Consider the following 19,773-nt stretch of genomic DNA (forward strand, 5'->3'; position numbering starts at 1 on the left):
TTGCACAGAAGTATGGTTTTATTGTACAGATCTCAGTGAGTGCACAAGAGCTGCCTTTTTAGTTTCCTGAGACACGATAGCTATTAACCTTGGTTTGCAGGTACATTGAAATATTTATGAATAATACAATACAGATTCAAAAATATAATCTCCTTTTATGAATACTGGCACATCATAACCCAGCTCTTCAGAAGGCCTGAGAAAAATGGCAGGGCAAGATCAAACATTTGTTTACATCTCACCTCCAACAAAATATAATTTTACTTTGGCTGACCTTTAAGTAGATGTAACAATTATGTAACGAAGTAAAGTGCAAGACAAACAGAGAAAGGGAGACCACAAGTCATGCAATCCAGAATATACTAGAAACAAAATCTAGTTAGTGTTTTATCATGAGAAATGCTAAGTTTTATGTGCAATGCTGGACTTGTAAATGTTTCTAATTTAATGTGGAAACATATCCAGATTTTAATAGCTCATTTCATTTTCTAGGCTACATCAAAGAATGAGATGACCTCAATGCAATACCAGGAATGAAAAGAATTCCTGAATTCTGACCCCAGCTGCAGCCTGCTTTCAAAAGCCTTCCTGCCATTGCCTGCCTTCTGGCTTCTCATAAGCTGGGTGTTGTCTTTATTATTATTATTATTTATTTAAGGACAGTGTTTACCTACTTCATAGGAACACGGTGAAGATTAATTCATGTGTCATGTGAAATATGATATGTGCTGGGAAACAGATCTTGGTGCTGGAAGCGCAAAGGGCAGTTACAGTGCTCTTGGCAAACCATCCGGAAGAAAGTGCCTGCCTGGTTGTCTCTGTTGACTTTAAACTCCTTGCTCTGACACTCAGAGGAGATATCAGGGTAGAAAAGAAGGGGTCTCAGGGACTGGCTCGTCTTTCAAATCCACAGTGGAAAGTGCTCTGTGGCCCTCAGCAAAGCTGGTGCAGACTGCTTCCATGTCCTTACTGCAGGTCAGGTGCTAAGCCTTGCATAAACTTCTCTCATTCATGCCTAGGCTTCTCTGCCAAAAGTACTTTCAGCTGAGGTTGGAGCTTACCCTATGTGCAAAGTAGATAATCAGACAACTTTGAGCCTCAAGCAAAACAGGGTGATCAGCTTGGCTACACGGATATAACCCATATATCATGTTCCACTTGATTACTGAATTTTTACTAGTGGGGCTGGTGCAATCCTTAAAACAAAGAAAGGCTTCGAAATGTCCCGCCTCCTCAAACCTGAACAGTCTTAAGCTATAGCTTAGCACAGCAAAAGCTAATTATTAATAACAATATAATACTTTTACAACACACCACTCAAAAAACAAAATGTTGCTATTATTTGGGTACAGTAGCTTCATCAGTATCGTGAAAATCGAGGTACATTTGCATGTCTTAATAACTTAAATAAACTTGACTACAAAGAAAACTATATTCAGTACTACATGAGGCATAATTAAACAGTTGTTAATTCTGTTTATAGGGATATTAGAATGTCATATCATTGAATTATATATAAGAATGTTTGCTTAATAGAAGACAAATGTAAGTAGAGAATAAAATAGACCACTCATCTCTGTAACAGGTAAGATGAAGTTCAAACTAGCCTGTTATCCTGTCTCTCACATTAGCCAGCAGCAGATGCCTACGCAAAAAATAAAAATAAAAATTATTTCCTGAGTCTATTCTGCCAGGCCAGAAAAACTTGCAGCTCAGAACTAACTGAACTAGATAATTATTCCTATTCAACATCCTTTTTGAATAGTTCATGGCTTTTTCCTTCCAATTCTTTTTCAAGAATCAACTTTTAGCTCCACAAATGTTCTGTAGTAACTTAATTGCATGAAAACTTATTTCTATTTTGTTTTGAAATTGCCACATTCTAATTTCATCTGATAGCTGCTTGCTCTGTCTAGAAAAGACAGTGCACAGTCAGTCCCTGTTTAACTCCTCCATAAGCTCGATAATTTTATGAACTGCTGTTACATCCCTCTTCCTTTGTCTTTTTTTCTAGTCTTAAGATTCTTAAGATTTTTAATTAAACATTGTATTGAAACTATTTCATACTTTTGATCACTCTTGTGACCTTCTCTGTATCTTTTCGACTAGGGGAGAGAGTGAGGGTGAAGTGACCAGAAGTATTTACAGTGTTCAAGATGTGGGCACACTGTGAAATTACAGAGAGGTGTAATGATATTTTCCATTTTGAGTTGACATTTTCACGGAGCTATTTCTCTACAGTTATCCACTATATATAATTTGAAGACCTCATTCCTGGGTGACAGGCCGTGTATGTTAAGGTAGGATTTATATATAATTAACATTGAGGTTATTTTTTCCCCCCAGACATCACATTTATTTACATTTCTTTTCACTTGCTTTTTTATTACCAAATATTATGTTCTGCAACTCTTCCCAGTTGGTCCTCGTCTTTCCTGTCTTGAATAACCTTATAATACCAAAAAATGTTGTTGTCTTCACCCACCTTTCCATCTCATTTTTTACTATGTTGAGGAGGACAGGTTTAGCACACACTTTTGTAGGTCTCTGCAAGTAGTCTCCCTCAACTGAGAAAAGAAAAAAAAAAAAAAAACCTCTATGAGCTTACATTTTTTCTTTCTGTTTTGAGCAATTATTCATCCATTTAAAGACCTTCTCTCTTACTCAGTGGCACTGGCAGCGAGGTTACTCTTGTCTATCTGATTGCTCAGACTTCATCCATTCTCAATTTTGTGTGTGTGACTTCTCCTTACAAAAACCACATTGCTTTCCCTTATAAAACATATATTTACATGTCTGCTAACTACGTTCTATTCTGTTCGTATTTGCTCAGTTCACATGGGAACAGGTACTTTCTTTGATCCTCCTTGAATTTTTTTATTATTATTTTTTTTTAATCAGCATCGCATATGCCCCTTCCATTCCTGAAGTAACAGTTTAAAGCAAAAGATGTACATGCTATAGCAAATTATTGGGCTTCCTCATACCTAAGCTACTCTAAAGTTCTTGATTTCATAAATGATAAGTTATTTTTTAATCTTGATTTTGTAACTTTTATTTTCTTTCTATGAATTATTTTGTTGAAACAGATGTCAGAACCCCTTGGGAAATGGACTCAAGTTTCTCCACAGTAAACACCGGTACAGAAAAATGCTTGTAGTTTCCCCTACTGCTTCATCTTCCCTAAATCTTTTTTGCATACCTTGATTATCTGTCTCTACAAACTCTTGTTTCCTTCTTGCAAACTTCTTGGGCTTTGTGTGTTTGGGTGGAAAAAAAAAATTCTCTTTCTGCCTTTTGCAAGTTTTTCGTTAATTCATGTTTCATGTTTTCCCCTTTTGGCTGTCCTTTGCAGTTTTTTTCTTTAAGGAGTTTCTTCATTCTGATGTAGTTCACTTTTCAAAATTAATGGGATTTTTGGCTTTGTTTTTCTGACAATGATTTTGAAATTAAATACATTATGACCATGCTAAGCTTCCTGTATGGATTGCAAACCAAAATTAAAAAATTAAAGCCTGGTATAGCTCTTCTTGCAATAAATTTTACATTAAGACCTTTTATATTAATGCAGGGGAAATGAAATGAACTCTTGATGTCTGTAGAGAAGTGCACAATACAGAGCATAAGAATAGCAATCTGGAATTAAATATTTTTCTTGATCATCCCAAAGCTAGACAATGACAGTAGCCAGAAACCATTATGACCCAGCTACACAACAGCTGCAGCCCACGGCAGCTGGACCCTGTTCCATGCCTATTGCTGGGCTGAAGACCACTGTCAGCACCAGTTTGAAGTCCTTAGGCCCAGACAGAACAGATGATTGGTCCCACAGCAAGCACTGGGATACTGCCTCACATGTCTATACATTCACCTCTTGCCCAGAGCTTCACTTCTTTTTGAAACCTTCCTCTGATTTGTATTGTCTTGCTGCAGTATGACCAGTGAGGTCGTTGTGTAGTCCCATTGTGTGGTGGTGAAGGGCTGTGGCAGGAAAAGCCCTTGTATAGAGCTGCTTGCTGAGGTGATGGACCCTGGACACCTGGTGCAGAAGAGCTGGTTATTAAAAAGAGAATCAGGGCAACGTGTTAGGGCCACAGCTTTTATATCAGGCCTTCCATGAGCAACTGATGGCAGCCAACCTGCAGACCAGATGTCAAGAGGATCCTCCAACACAGAACACTCTGTAAAGGGCCTCTGAGCCCCACAGATGTGGCACTAGCCTACCTGAAGGGGAAAAAAAAAAAAAAAAAAAAATAGAAATCAAATACAACAGGCAACAGTACATAGAAAGATAAAATTGGGGTAAGACTGTCAAAAATGACATTTAAAAGGGACAGAGATGGCAATTGATTTTTATACACAGAATCACAGAATCATAGAATCATTAAGGTTGGAAGAGACCTTCGAGATCATCTGGTCCAACCATCACCCTACCACCAATACCACCCACTAAACCATGTCCCTAAGCGCCAGGTCCAACTTTTCCTTGAACACTCCCAGGGACGGTGATGCCGCCACCTCCAGAATAGTTAAAGAAAAGAAAGGGATGCTCCAGTAGGATCAGTAGATGACGTAGTGATAAATTTTATTCATTTAATAAGACAGAGTTTGAACACAGAAGTTTGGATAACGTGATAGCTTTACTCAGTGTTGCAAAGTCACTCCATATTCAGGAGGGCTGCCAAAGAACAGTCCAGAATTTAGTCAGTCATGTAGAGTGTGTTTAACATTTGGCTTAGAGTTTGAAGGATCCCAGCCAGACCTGCAACAGCAGGCTCTCAGTGGCTTATCATTGTGGCTGTTACCTGGAGCATTTGTAGTCTCAATCAGCTGTTAATGCTTCTCTTGTAAGATTATAAAATAATTGCAAATAGCTCAGATTAGCAGGTGTGAATGTCACTTAAAGCTCATTTCTATTTCATATGCTTTCCAGCATTCTCTGTAGGCAGCAGATGAGGGGCTGCAGAAAAATGGGAGCAGAGAAACAAACAATAATAACAAGCACTAATCAGAGTGTAATAATCTTTTAAGTCGCACTTATGTTAAAAGGTAATCACTGATATTCACACCACACTGAATAAGCAGCATTTCATATAGACTTCATAGTTCCAAAATGAAAATAAAGTCTTTGAGTTCCTAAAAGACATCAGCAACAAAAATGAAGAAAAACAGTTCTCAAATTTTAGTACTGGCTTCAAGAGTTCTGCATTTTCTCGGTTATGACATAAGATCCTGAGCAAGCTTAAAAGCACATTTTGCATCAGGTTGTGCTTGCATCATTGTGCTTGAATATACTTTGTCAATTGTGATACTGCGGCAGACAGGTGTCCATGAGGTCAGCAATATTGAGACTTGAGCATGTCTGGACATACTTGAAAGCAGTCATAGGTGACTAGGTTACTTAGATTGTGGAAACTCCTATTAAAAAATAATATAAATACCACCCTGATTTGATGGCAGAGGAGGGAATGGTTTCATGACAAAAAGTCTTGAGAGGCGACACCAACATGAGCAGTTGTCATGCCCATCTCCACTACTGCAGTGGCAGTGGGTACAAGCCAGGCTTGTCCCACATAGGAGGACAACTATTGCCACATCCTTCATACGTGAGCCTGTGACCTGAGAGGGCTTTCAAAACAGAGACGTAGTTAGGCACCTAGATATGTGGATCTAACCATCAGTCTCCAAGTCTCCTTCCAAGTCCAAGTCTCACTTTTCATGTTTGTAAAATACATTAGTAATACCTGCTTCACTAGTGTATGCAAGCATTCATTTCCAGTGTATATGAAGTACTTTGAGATCCTTGAAGAAAGGATGTTGTTGAGGCAGAGGTTTTTTTGTTGTTGTTGTTGTTTTTCTGTATCAAACACACACACCAAAAAAAAAAAAGAGATTATATTCTTCTGGGTACTGTTAAGATTTCTCCAAAAATTTGAGTTGTCTGACTAGCATAAATGAATAGCATAAAACTCAAGACTAATTCCAAACATAGATAAACAGTATTTTTCAAAATATAACTAAAGTATAAAGCAAATAATATTTCAAATCCCTACTTTATTTTATGCATTTTTATATACATGCACACTAAAACAATATATATACATTATACACACACATAGGAATAACGTATATGCCCTAGCTAGCTACTTGAAAGCCTTTAGCTTGAAAAACAAATTGTGTCTGCAATATGATACTAAATACCCATATTTCTCACAAATTTATATATTTATTTGATTAAAATACAAAATATGATTTGGGGTTTTAAATATAATAAGTATCTGAAAGAGAAAATATCCAGTAAATTATTCATATATTTACCCTGTTTGATCACATAATCTTTGCATTCACAAATATGGTAATCAAGAAATGTGGACTTTAAAATCAACAACATAGTAATGTGAAAAAGTGGAATAGTAGTATTTCAGTGATAATAACGTTAGGGATATGAGATTCTTTATATACACAAATATGATCTTTAAAATGGCCTCTATCAGCTTAAAAAATGGACAACATCATGAAACTTGTTAAAGCCAAGGTGAACTGTGGCACCACATCCAAATGCAGAAAAAGACAATCACATTTTTCGACATTTCTATAGCTGATGGCATTGAAATGTCAGCAAAGCTCAAAGCAAAAGTACACAATAAATTTGATATTACACCACATGTTTGATTAAGCCCAAGGGTGAAATTGTAACCTGCAATTTTATTCTGAGTCAGTAGATTTCTGACACATTTTGATTTTTAACAAAGGGAAACTCAGTCTTGAGGCTTCAGAGAATTCAGCAGGACTGTCATTGTTTTACTCAGACTCTCCTAGAAATTGGTCTTTACAAGACCAGTGGACACAAATACATTAAAAAATGTTATTTTAAAAGTTGTTCCCAAGGAATGGTCTAAATGACTATACTCAAAACAGAGACTATTAATTAATGGTAAAAGTGTGATGAAACACTATAACTTTCATCAGAAAACACTGTTGGTATTTTTTGCTTCAGATTTTCAATACATTAAAAATAGTTTTAGACATGTAGCTGAAGTCATTCATGTTTAAAATGAAAGAGTGTTGTCTATAAAAATCTCCAGGAATTTCTGCTCATACTTATTTTTAAAAATCAATTTATGCTCATTATAAAGCAGAGGATAATTCCAATAACAGTGAAAAAAAAAAAAAAAAAGAAACAACCACAACTCTGCCGCATGATGAAGACACAGGGAAGCTGTATCAGTTATTATGACAGGTCTCAGAGAAGAAACGCTTGACTACAGATGAAAGAAATACAAATGGTGAAATCTGCTTTGGTTTATGACCATGGAGCATGGTAATTAACTGACACATATTCAAACACTTTTAAAGAAATAGCCTATTCAAGTCTGGCATTGTTTTTGTTGTTTGCTAATTTTTATCACACTGCTGGATCGCTCAGAAGTGATGCTGTCAAAGCAGCAGTCAAGGACCGAAGTAATTGGAACTGCTGGCTGAAAAGACAAGCTCCGTACAGGAATTTCCTGCCACCTCGGTGACTGTGACAGAAAAGCTCTGAAAATGCCGGTAGAGATTTAGAATGATGAATAGTTGCTACAGTTAGTGAGAAATCTTGGAAGTTTGGTTTTGTTTTATTTGCTGAAATATTACCAAAGAAGGCTTGAAGCCTGTGACTTGTAAAATGTGACTCCAGAATGACCTCTGACAGTTGGGGTTGCTATGGATGTTATGCTTCTATTTATCTGTGAATATTGTCAAGTCCTTTATCTCATTTCTCAAAATAAAAGCACAACCTTTGTCTCACTGTTTGTCATTATTTATACACCACAAGGTCAGTTCTTTTAGTTTGAGGCCTCCTAATTTTCCTGACACTATTTTTTGGGTCTTTTCAACCGTTCTTGATAATTATTCCTGTATTCCATTCTCCAGCCTTCAGAGATAAACTAACGAGGCTATGTCCACGTAATGGACTTCAAAGTAAATTGTTGCAACGTTGAACCTAATTACCTTGCTGCTTGGTGGAATCTGTAACCCTGCGACAGGCACACAGTCTCCTGCTGCCTTGAAACCCTCAAAGAAATAAGCTTGTAAGAGTAAGATTCACAGAAGCCAGGTAAATGCCACAAAATAAGAAATGTCAATATGGACATCTGTCAGCACTCCCAGGCAGAGAACCACCCATGGACACTGATGACTCTTTTCCTGTTGCAATTCTCAGATGTGAACCCTCTTCTGATTTTAGGTGCTTAACAGTGGTTAAGTGAGAGCTGAAGATACCTATGTGATTAGATGTAAGAGGCAAAAAGATTAATCTGTGAAATCTTCAAGTATTTAATTGTTGGCCTGTTGACACCATCAGGACCATGGCTGTGATGTACAGGAATGTGTCATGTACTTTATAGATAACACCTTGGACACCCACAGCCTTACAGCAATAGCTTTCAAGACCTAATTTTTGATCTGAAAACATTAGGTGCTTGCAACTTATTTGAAGTGAATGGGCTTTCACATGATTTCATCAACATGAATCTAAATGCAGTAGTAGGACCTCATGACTTATTTGGAGAGCATCTTCTGGAAGCATTAAAACTTAGGACTGGTGAAAAATCTATTGGTATTGAAAGAGTGTTTGCTAGACACTCTTAGATATAAAGCCAACACTCAGAATAAGTGCTGAAACAATTTTATTTTGTATATGATTTTTCAAGATAGCCACTAAACATTGCATGAAGCAGACAAAATGAAAGCAATAATCTTCAAAGCCTAACACCACATCCTTTTCCTTCCTGGCATAAGTACAAAAATGCAAGCTAAAGGAAGATAACTTCTTACTGAATGAAACAGCTTTCACAGAGAGTGAATCTAAACTGCTTTCCTCCCTTCTGCTAAAGTCTCTTTACAAAACAGGAATAAACTAATCTGAGGGAGCTGGGGGTTGGGGGAGGAGAAGGACTCCAGGAAACATAACACACAAAGAAATAGATACATTACATGGAAAATGTAAACTTATTGTTATATTTGAACATAACATTGTTTTTCATAAATTCTTTCTAAGAATTACTGGTAGTTGAACATCCCAAAGGGAGAGTTCACTTCAAAGTTGTAAATGCAAATATATATAATTGATAACGTTAATTGTCAAACGTGTAGGCTCTCACTTTGTCTTAATTGTAAAATATAGAACTCCACAAAAATATATACTTTTCACTAAGCAGTAGCAAAGTGAACTTGCAGACCTCTAAAATACTTTTATTATCATTTCTCTTATTTCTTTTGTGCTATTCACATAGCATTTTTTTTCCTATACAACTTCTCTTTTCCAATCCTACTTGTAAGTATTAGACGTTATTCCCGTTACGTTATTAAAATGAACTTTTAAAAGACTAGAGTAAGTCTCAAAAATTATCTATCTAATAAGAAAAAATAGTTACAGATATCCATAGAATCAACACTCACTACTACTTCTAAAAAAAAAAAATCCTAAAAAATGTTGATTAAAAAATTCCTTTTTACATTTAGGATGCAGTAGGTATTGAGAAGATGTGAATTGAAGAGTCAGTGTACCACTACACCCAGGATATTTTCAGTGTGCACAGCTACTTATCAAAACACCAAACAAACAGTTGAAGACAGAACACATTTAAATACCAGCCTGACGGTATTCAAGCTACTAGACAGGGCTTGGGAATAACCTCAGAGCTTTACTATTACTTTCTTTGAGACCCATGCCATCACTCTCACCAATGATCCCTAAATGACTCCGTGTTTTCTTCTGAGTGTTCTGTCTTGAAATCACACAGAGCAATCCCTTTCAAGCCTTGGAAGGGTTACTGAAAACAGAAACAATGCAAATGTCTCACTCTGAGCTAATTTGATATTTTAATGTAGTCTACACATGTGTGTATTGTAAACAGTCCCTTTGTCCTTGCCCAGTCTGACAGATTACCTAGGATTAAAATAACGTCATGGTCAATCTAGTCTTTCTTTCTGCTCTTGGCCCACTGGAGCTGGTTTTTGGAAAGAAGGAGTCACAAAACATCCTGGTACTCTTAATAAGCTAATCCTCTTTGACCAGTGGAAGAACAATAGTCGGTTTTCCATTACATTCATATAAGGTCTGTAAGTTATTAAAAATGCTCTAAGGCATGCAAGTCCCAGGAGAAGTGCCAATTTAAGGGAATATCATTTATATTATGCCTATTTAAAATATGTTCAAAGAACATTAAAGTTGAACAGCCAGTGTTTCAGACTGGATTCACATATTAGGGTATACCAGATGAAAGGCTGTCTACCCAAATTTCATATATATCTCTATGTCCTTGGCTACTTGACCATGCATTATTTTCCACTTCACAGAACATGACCCAGACTGTATGTGGAGCCTTTAGACCACCAACAAAAAAATTGCTTGCCAGTAGCAAGGTGAGCTATGGAACAAGAGTGAAATGTTGGTCAATTCTCATCCGTCTTCCAGGAACAAGTTGATCTACTGTCTACAGCTTCTGTTAGCTAATAAAGCACAGCATATTGATTTGGCACATTCATTCTGAAACGCATTATGCTTACATGGAAGTCTTGGCTCTTTCATATTAGAAATCAGCATTTTACTCTTTCTACTAGATTCCAGTTAGATTTAGCCTACAGATCCATGCGGTTTTACCAAAGCAAGAAGTTATTCTCATTCACAACTTTGATTTTGCCTACAGCATGATCAAATGTGACTAGGCTGTCATTGGTGTGATCAGCATATGAAATCTGTACAATGCCAGATGCTCAGATGTGTGCATTCCTGACATTTCTTGTCCTCTTTGACCATAAAGACTTTGGACCACTCAAAATTCTTATCCTAATTTTAAAACAAAGCTAGAGCCCTAGATGCTCTTCAGTCACTTTTAATTTCTCCAAATTATTTTCTTTGCTTTTCTTCTTTTTCCCAGAGAAAGGGAAATTCAAGCCCATGTAATGTTTCCTTTTGTGAATTTGTACAGACGGACACAAATTTCAGCAGAGAATGCACATACACTTTTCAAACAGAGGTAATGAAATAATTTTATTAGATTTTATCTAAATCATCCCTGTGCTGAGAATAGACTCAAAGCCAAAAGGGGAATATTTAGAGAGACATGGCTGTCATTAATTTGGTGATTTTAATTAATGTATGTCATCAAGTATCATTATCACTTAATAGGTTGATGCTGTGGTCCCGTAATCAGACATCTCAGATTCCCAACAAGGCAGTGACCATAGACACACCTATGTCATTTCTAAAAGCAGGCAGTCCTATCAGATGCCGCAGATCTTTATGTGGCTGTATAGATCACACAGCTGGAAACTGAGAGAAGACTTTAAAATATCCTACTGTACATTTTCTCCAGTTAAAGCAAAGGGAAATGAAATATTCATATGATATGAAGCTTCCTAGGCTGGAAATAGGGCTTCTCTTGCCAAAGGAAGCAAGCACCTTCTATAGAATATTTTGCTTGCCAGAAATATGGAATAAGCATTACCTGACTTCTTAAAATCACCCTTTTATTTGATTTCTTACCAGACTGAAGTGAAATGTGAACTGTAGCTTTAAGGCCTCTCCCAGACTTAATAAGCTCCAGGTGTACTTGAAGCAGTTAATTGCTTCTGAAGGGAGCTAAGAGAATATTGTTCCAAGAGCCTGTTATTTCTGAAAAGACACTAAGTTCAGAGTTTGCTGCCTCAGTGAGTTCCTATGGTGAAAGTTATTCATGTGCACGAACTATCAGGCTTGAAAGAAAGAGCTTTTATGGAGAACCTCTTTGTGGAAGGATGAATGTACTGAAGATTCTCTACAGAAGGCTATTTGAATTACATGCATCTTAAACAGTAGATGTTGAACTAAACCCCTCTGAATTTTATGGAAATGGGCCCAAAGTGCGAAGCTGGGCTCATGATCCAGGTTTTCTCCTAATAGAGGGGGCTAAATTCTGCTCTTAGTTAAGGCTCCTCTCCAATTCCATTAACAATAACCTCTAGATGGCTCTTTAGAGAACTGAACTGAAATATCTTGGTGTAACTAACTTTCTTTTGAGAAAAATGAAACCTTCCCCAGTGGTAATTCTGCAGTTCTGTCATGTTTTGACACACTTTCTATTTTTTTTTCCAATATATTTTTTACAATTAAAAATGCATTTTTTAATATTTGTCGCAAATAATAATAACGAAATACACATGAAGAAAAAATCTGCAAGACCAATTCCTTCTTTTCTGAGCTACCTATTACCACATCCTGATAACTAGATACATATTACAACCAGTAGACACCATAGCTACTTAGTTATAGTCCTGCAGTTTTATGTGACTATCCCGTTAAAAGTGTGTGTGCATATCAGTGTGTGGCGGGGGGACAGGGCAGTAGAAAGCAATAACTGTGGCAAGTGCTTCTCTACAGAGACACAATTTTTTAGTAAACCTCACTGAATTATAAAACATACATATATCATTTTTTTGTAAAGAAGGGCTACCTTGTGACTGAGACATTATGCTATAATTCCTAAGGTGCAGGCTTAGTTCTTCCAATTTTCCATTGTGGCCCTGGATAAGTCATTTAATTTTTCAGTCTAATCTTGTTCTTGGAAGAAACTTATCTATTGGGATTGAAATTTTCCAAAAATTCAGTCTGCATGGGAAATTTCAGAACAGATGTTTCAGGTTTGGCAAAATTACAAGCAAAGAAAACAGGCTCTTATTTTGGGAAGCATGAAATAATTTTAACGATTGATGAGCTCTCTCTGTTAGAGTGTAAACAGGTTGAGCATGATTTAAAAAAAAAAAAAAAGATAATTGACTTTGCCTAATTTTTTACATCCCACCTACTTATCCTTACTCTACTGTCTTTATTTTTTCCACTCAGTTCCTTATTATAATTTCAAGATCTCTAACACTTTCAGAAGACATCAAAATGTCATCTTCAAATCCAGCATGACTCAAGTACTGTAATATTTGTGTCATTTTCTTCTTATTTAAACTTTCTAAAGACCTTTTCCAGGCACAAGGTGAAAAATTTCAATGAGACAGTATCTCCATATCTAGCTACACTTCAGCTCAATTCCTTCACACTTCTTGTCATGCTAAACTTAAACTTTTCTGTCCTAATAATATAGCTGTGTTTCTGGGTTATTATATATATGGCCCTTCTACACTTTTGACACTACTTGAATTTCCATCAAGTCAAAAATTTGTTCATAATTCCAGGAAGGTATACGCAATCTCTTGTTTTTTCTGGCACTCTTTCTCAGGAGTTATTCATTGTTTGCAGGTGACTGGTGGCTGAGACGTTATTTCTAAATCCAGCCTACACTTGAGCATGATTAGAGTGTCATTAAATATTTTTTTAATGTACATAAACTGCTGGCTATAAAACCAAAGCATCTGGCATTGCTGTGTCCTGGTGGTTGGTAAGACGGTAAAAGAATACATTCAACCCATTTTTTCCCTAGAACAACAGTAATAATCCAACAGAAACCCACAATTTGTTTGCCAGAAAGGAGCATTTTAATGCTGCTGAATGTTATTTTTAAATCATTACTATTATGCAGTCTAAATATGCATCTTGGAAGACCTCAGTATCAAGACTTCAGACACACTCCATAGTATCACAAGCTTACTGAGGCACACCTTACACTCAAGCGATACTACAGTTAAGAATCTGGAACACTTTGAATTTCCAGTAAATTCCTAAAAACCTTCATTCCTTGTTTGTGTAGTTTTACAGCTAGTAAGGTGTGAATATGTTCAAGATGAAGGCACAGAGTGCTTGACAAGAAAGGGTGTGTAAATGGAGGGTACAAACTGAGACATCACAGCAAAGCAGCCATGCCACTGTACATGTCCTACCTAAGAGCACTGAGTGTGGGGTGAAGGCCTTAAGAACACCTACCCCCCCACACACACACACACGCCCCCTAATAAATTCACTTTAAATATATGAATTTGGGGGCCTCACCCAATTTAGACATCATTTTCTTTTTTGTTTTTCCCTTGAAAGAAAAAATCTTGAGGTACTTCCACCAAAACAGGTACAAGGAAATCAGTTAATATGTGATATTATACTCTAAAAAGAGATAAAAATAGAGAGAGAAAGAGAGAGAGAGAGAGAGAGAAAGAAAGAAAGAGAAAAGAAAGAAAGAAAGAAAGAAAGAAAGAAAGAAAGAAAGAAAGAAAGAAAGAAAGAGAAAGAAAGAAAGAAAGAAAGAAAGAAAGAAAGAAAGAAAGAAAGAAAGAAAGAAAGAAAGAAAGAAAGAGAAAAATAAACAACAACAAGAAAAACCAGTTTTCTATAGTACCACAAACACGACAATTTGCCTTCCTCAGAATTGGTCTCTTGTATTTCCTTTAAACACATCTGTTTGGACTATTTCAGACCACGGCAACATGCCAGTTTGAAGAACTAAAGAACTCCTTTGGAGAACACCAAGTACCAGATCCCTTGTTCTTACAAAAACCCTTTACTTTGAACATCCTTCCAATTGCAGTTTTTGGCATTGCATCTCACAGATAAAAATCCTCACAGATAAGTGTTTTTCAGACTGTTTAAGGTTGCATAACCCTAAACTTTAAATTCTACCCCAAACAAAATAGGAACAAGAAACAGTTTAATCTCCTGCTTTACTTAACAATTTGATTTAAAGTGTACCTCCACACAGAGACTCTGCAATATTCCAAAGCCCAGTCGATGAAACTATGGATTTCGGTAATGTCTGAAACAAAACAAGACACATTGCCATTTCAGGAACTCAGCAACATGGACAACCATCCTGGCACTTTTAATTTAATTGACAAGTATTGTGCCCTTTCTAGCATCCTAATAGCCTCATATTACGACAGTAGGTTGAAGTCTTAGGATACAGCAGCTCCATCCTCGTCACAGGATTTCTTAGTGTCTCTAAAATTATGCCATCTCAAATTAGTCATGAAGCCATGAATGTGCTACCCAGGAGATTTTTTTTTCTTTCTTTTTTTTTTTTTTTTTTTTTAGATAGTCGTCTTGTTTTAGTACGATATTTTAAGCCCTCCAGCAAATTATTCAAAATCTCATTGCCTTTCCATTCTGCCTAGGCTGTATTTAAATGCAAGCAACTGAACTGAGGCAAAACAGTGTGCCCAGTGGAGTCAGGCTATGGCTTCTAGAAACAGCACTGACCAGACATGTTACAGGAATTGTACAAAATAATGTTTGAAGCGTGTGTTACTATTCAGCCTACTCTGTCAATGCTTGAATCATGCTGAACAGTGTCTGCTCCGGTCATGAATCTTTTTTCTACATGTCCTGTAGTGGTGAACGGCAAGAAAATGAACACTGGCTGTGATGCTAATGCTATTGCACACGTAATAAAGGACAGCCTGTTTGCCAAGTTGGATGGGGTAATAATAGCCTTTGCACAGTGCATGAGGCACGCTCACAAAGTGGTTTACACTGGTAAAATTTGTGATATTCTCGTTTCCATCCATGAAAGAAGCTAGTAATTCTTTAGTATTCCTTATGGCTTACCAGTATATAACTAAGCATGGAAATCTAGCTTAACACAAGGCAACAAACAGTATTTTGGGGGTGTGAGGTAGTTCATAGACAAATTTATTTGCATTGGCTAAGAGTCTTTCTGTTCTCCTTCCATTCCAGGGCATATATAATAAAAGTAAGGACTATTTAATACACGTGGAAGTTGAAGAATTATGCTTTCAAGCAAGCAATTGAAGCCTATTTTCTGTAACAGAAATTGTATCCTAAAATCCAATGCAGAAAGGCCAATACAGTGCAAGTAATTTTTACCATTAAATTGACATAGAAGGTACAGCGACAACATACACCTTCCAGTTCCAAATCTGGCTGTTGTCCAGTTTACAGGTCTGACTACTAACTGTCTATTCTAATACCAGTTCTGTAGTTATCCAATTAGGTAGAGCTGGGAAACACACATCAGACATTCACATCCACATCTGTATGTGACAGACAGAACTTCTGATAGTCAGTGAAGCACACGGAAAGTGGCTGATTAAATTCTTCCATCTGAATTTGTAGGCTGAAAATCTGATCTCAAGTTTTTCCACTCTTTCTAAAATCTGACAGTTCGACATCTACCTCCCCAACTTCAACTGATTCTTAATGTGATTTAGAATGACATGAGGCTGCATTTTTACTCAATGAAATGTGCACTGTAATTTGTTCTAAATGTTAAAGGAGGAAGATTAGTTAGATTTCTATATTAATAACCACTCAAACTAAGCAAAAAAACAGTGACTTCTACCTGTTTAGACTTAGGTGGAATATGGAAGGATTTTATTTCCTATAATAAAAGCATTATAATAAATATTTCTTTCAACAAAAGTTAAATTAATAAGCATAATTAATACACTTTGGCTTTCGTATGTCTTGTTATGAGAATGTATATTCCTATCCTCTTATTGTTTTTGTTGAGAAAAAACAAGGAATCCTTTAAGAGGATTAATACATTCAATGTGCTTTTAAATGATTAAAAAACAAAACAAAACAAAAAAAAAACCACCAAAACATTTGAAACATTTCTGAGCAGAAAGCACTAAAAATCTATTAGCAGTAGTAACAAAATATTCAAAAAGTCAATTTGTAAAGCATTTACTTATATTTCCTATGTGCAAATCATTTTGTATGGACTACAAGGATCAGAGAATGAAGTGTCAGCAAATAACTTCTGAAATACAAGATACCCTTGTAGTTAAATATTTCATTTCTGCATGAGTGGTCGTGAACATCTATGGATTTACCAGCCTTTTGTAGCCTATATAGCAGGATAATATGAGAATACCTTCTACAAGTGAAATTGAATTTTAAGATATTCAGATAAAGTGGGTCAGAATAGTATAGAATTATCAACAAACTTAAAACACTTCATGTCAATTTTTATTACATTCTGTAGAACAGAGCTCTCAAAAATGATATAATCTAACCTTTTCAATAATAAAAAAAAAAAAAAAAGAATACTCCTTTAAAAATCTGATCTCACAAGTATTTTTCTTTAGGGAAATACAGCTCATCTCAGAAATATCCCTCTCTTCCTTTCACTGTCATTTATCATTGAATTCAACTGAATCTCTTTCACTGAGACTTTATAATTTCATCTTTAATACCCCCCACTAATCTCCCTCATGGTGGCCTTCAGCCAACAAATGTTCTTTACATTACAATACCCTCATTTATTCAATTCCCAAGAAACAGATCTGTGAAAGGGTTAACCATTTGATTGTCAAAAGCTTTGGGTTCTGCTGAGCTACTAAATTTCATGTGCACTTATTACCTAGGTTAGGTTCAAGCCATCACTGGGCTGGCACAGCGTTTGCCTAACAGGAACAGACCCCTGTAGGGAAAACTAGACAATTAGATGATACTCTGCACACCTAGCATTTACTCAGCCTAAGCCATACTGGTATAAACTGAAAGGTAAACCATCTTTCCCTGATTACTCACTGGGAGTGCCGGTTCCACAATAAGGGGCTGCAACTAAATCTAAATTAGAGGAATGAAATTAGTTTACCAGCTTCCAGCTCCTGCTGCCCCTTCCTGCCATAGTTGGATGACTTTGTACTTTGTTTCAAAAAGGGGGTGGGGAGGAATAATTTCCAGCTTTAAAGGGCAATAAGAAAAGACTTATTTTTCACCTCTTATATTATCAGAAAGAAATTTCCTACTGAACATATGAATGCAATAGCGCAGGGTCTGAAGTGACAACAGCAATGTATTTGTCTCCTGCTCAGTCTACCAAGTTTCAGTATGTTTATCTGACAGTTATTAAGTGAAACTTAAAGACCTCTCTACTAAGTGCCCTTCATTTCATATAAATAATTAAGCGTTCTTTGGACCAAGTACATGAATATAAGTTTCCTGTGTCCCAGGAGAATGCCCTTCCTTCCTACCTTCCCCCCCTTACCCTTTCTCCTAATTCCCATACAGTTATTTAATACAGCATTTAATAGCCTTAACAGGAAATATTGAAGGAGTTCTACCTCCTTTTCGAGAAGCCTGGTGATTAGCACATTACCATATCAGATGTGGAGGATTTGGCTTCATATTCTTGTTTCAAATTACACTAATTGCAGCACCTTAAAAATGTCCTCCCCTGTACATTGAGACATGCCAAGTTGGTGTCTCTTTCCAGCTATTTTCTGCTACGGTGTCTGACTCCTGCAAGGTCCAAGAACACTTCTGAGGTTTGAACCTGTACCTTGGGCTCAACCTAGAGAGTTTTTTGGCATTTAGGCAGGTTGTGAGTGGCTGGACTCGGGAGCATCAGCGCCACACCCTGCCCATCGGCTGAAAATCAGATACTTGCACAGCTAGGGAACAGCTAGCTGTGCCTGATGATCCACATAGTGCAAAATACTTCTCTGTGAAGTGGGCTGAAGTAGGCAGGTGCCTTACTCTCACTCTTTCTTTCATTCAAAGACAGGTCTTCATAAATGGCAACCCACAGCCAAACAACCAACCAAACAACAAAAAAGGGGTGGGGCTGGGGGTTGTTCCTTTTATCTTTATGAAGAAACAGGCAGAAAAATGTTCTTAACCCCCTTGCAAAGTCTCTTTACTGAGTTTCTGATGATCTTGTCACTTTGGAATAGGAGAAAAAAAAAAAAAAAGCATCCTGTGGTTTATTTGCTAGTCCATATCATGATATTATGAAAACCTGAGTACACTGCCTAATTTTACTAGAATGGAAGAAATGATCCAGTCACTTGGAAACAACACAAGGGATAAAGTTCAGGCATTATAACATTCCATTCTGTGAGAACAAGGGTATATGTCACCCATTCATTCGCTGAAAATAGAGGAAAGGGATAAAATTTCTTTTCTTGTACCAAAGAGGTTGGGTAAATTCTGGGTATAAAGAAAACTGCTACTTGTGATACCAAATGGCAGATAAAAGTTGTTTGATTGCACGGAAGAGGGACTAGAAGCTTTTCCAATCTTAAAAATGGTCCTATTAGAGACAAATGAAGGAGTTCTAATCATCATTGAAACAACTCTTTGATTAAGTCAGACAGAAGCATCATTTAAGATATAGGAGACAATCAACTATGTTCAGATCTGAAGAGAGCATCTAACTGACATAGCACAAAACAAAAGAAAGACATTCAAATAGTTTTATTTATGAAATACCCCCTGCTTATAGAATGCACATTCATATGAAGGAACAGCATGATAATACTTAATATTTAGGCCAAGATGAGTATGTACTTAATATTTTTATAATACAGATGGTGGCTTAATTAAGACAGAGAGGAGGGAAATGATCCACTTTCAGTCACACAGAAAGCTGGTGAGAATAGTAGGAAGAAGCACCAGATGTCCTGTTTCTGAAATCTCTGCTATAACCATTAGATCAGTAATTCCCAGTCTGGCAGCCCGTAAGATCTTCTGGAGTGCTTTATGCCAGTATATATTAAAAAGCAAAAAGAAAAGCCAACAGCAAAATGTTGCCTGCAGCACGTTAGTTGCTTACTATTTGGCCTATAAATAGAGCCAATTAGAGGCCACTGACTGAACTGCCTAATTCTGCTTTACATGCCTTCTGTGTAGAGTCAGATTTTGCCCAGTCTCTAAGCCTGCCTTTGTTGACTCGCTAGACAAAAAGAAAAGGCAGAAAAGACGGTGCCAGCGGTGACACAGTGAAGGCAGGCAGTGGCTGCCACGGCTGTGATAGAGGGAGGGAGACTCATCAGAGGGGTGCCCACGCCCTGCAGCACGTGGGGCTGGCAGCATCCACGAGCTGTGGTTTCAGCACATCCCCCAGC

At 36.9% G+C, this 19,773-nt stretch overlaps 1 long non-coding RNA gene across 2 annotated transcripts; it reads right to left on the reverse strand.

The window, feature by feature from the left end:
• Positions 1–703: 703 nt before the first annotated feature.
• Positions 704–16,216, reverse strand: LOC310892735. Of its 2 annotated transcripts, XR_014578349.1 has the most exons (6): positions 14,648–16,216; positions 5,745–5,857; positions 4,806–4,960; positions 3,203–4,224; positions 2,486–2,567; positions 704–1,645 (listed from the first exon to the last, which is right to left on the reverse strand). It is a non-coding gene; the product is annotated as an uncharacterized lncRNA (long non-coding RNA). The 2 variants fall into 2 exon arrangements; XR_014578350.1 differs by lacking the exons at positions 704–1,645; positions 2,486–2,567 and having other exon boundaries at positions 2,626–4,224.
• Positions 16,217–19,773: the final 3,557 nt, after the last annotated feature.

This window comes from Anser anser (assembly GCF_964211835.1).
Source record: "Anser anser genome assembly, chromosome: 1".
Classification (NCBI taxonomy): Eukaryota; Metazoa; Chordata; class Aves; order Anseriformes; family Anatidae; genus Anser; species Anser anser.